The following is a 1,005-nucleotide window of genomic DNA, read 5'->3' as shown; positions in this document are numbered from 1 at the left end:
TTTAGATATTTTGGATATTTATCAGTCACTTTAATAATATAATCAATAAATTTATTACTTATGAAGGTTATTTTATCATAAATATATAAGAAATAACTTTACTTTTTAGTATGTATATTTCACTTAATTTATAATTATTTTCTTTAAAATAATTATCATAAGTTTTTTCACATAAAATAAATTGTTTTTTGTATGTAATTTTAACAGATTTAATTTACATATTTTTATTTTGAATTGAAAGATGACAAATGTAACTAAAATTTATAAAAAAAAATCAGAAATGAGCAAGTTAGTAGCATGATTATCTTGTCCGTTGCTAATGTAGAATCCAATGTCATTTAAGATAGCCAAGTCAGCAATCCCGGTGAAGGAAAACCAAGCAATAATATAAACTACCACACACATCTAAGTCCATTTTTCATTCTTTATCCCCATTTCCTCAGCATCTATCGGTCATCACCTTCGTTTCTTTTCAGTTTTTACTTATTCTGCAAACTACTATTCTTCGCATGACCCTGATGTCTCTATTTTAATGCTCCAGGATGAAGCCCGCAAATAGGAAATGGATGAAAATCCCTGAAGATTTGTAAGAGCTTAAGTGCACAAACAAAATAAACCAAGATGAAGAAGCTTCTACCCGTGATGAGCATATGGGTATTGATACTGTGAAAAGAGTCTCAAAGTTGTTAAGTTATGTAATGTTTCTTTTCTTTATTATTAGTGAATTAATGCATATTGGCATGATTGTTTTGACATACAAATTGTAACTTGATTTGAACTTGGAAATTAAAGTTTACAGATGTTTTATTTGTCTTTCATAGCAATATATAATGTAGAATTAAATCTGCATTTGCTGTAACTTGAAATTTATGTGTGTTTAACTCAAAATGAGTTAACTCAGCCCACCTATCCATTCATGAACACCTACTGAATTAATTCATTTTTTAAAAAAATATTTTATGTTAAAATCGACCGATTTGCGTGTAATTTATTTTGAGAGCGGGA

General features: G+C 27.8%; 1 long non-coding RNA gene across 1 annotated transcript; it reads left to right on the top strand.

The window, feature by feature from the left end:
- The first annotated feature begins 348 nt into the window (after nucleotides 1–348).
- On the top strand, nucleotides 349–801 carry LOC141704560 (uncharacterized). The gene is made up of 2 exons (XR_012568004.1): nucleotides 349–452; nucleotides 542–801. It is a non-coding gene; the product is annotated as an uncharacterized LOC141704560 (long non-coding RNA).
- Nucleotides 802–1,005: the final 204 nt, after the last annotated feature.

The sequence above is a fragment of the Apium graveolens genome, unplaced genomic scaffold (assembly GCF_009905375.1).
Source record: "Apium graveolens cultivar Ventura unplaced genomic scaffold, ASM990537v1 ctg7982, whole genome shotgun sequence".
In the NCBI taxonomy this organism is placed as follows: domain Eukaryota; kingdom Viridiplantae; phylum Streptophyta; class Magnoliopsida; order Apiales; family Apiaceae; genus Apium; species Apium graveolens.
The sequence above is the reverse complement of the archived record's forward strand: the minus strand, read 5'-3'. Positions and strand labels throughout refer to the sequence as shown.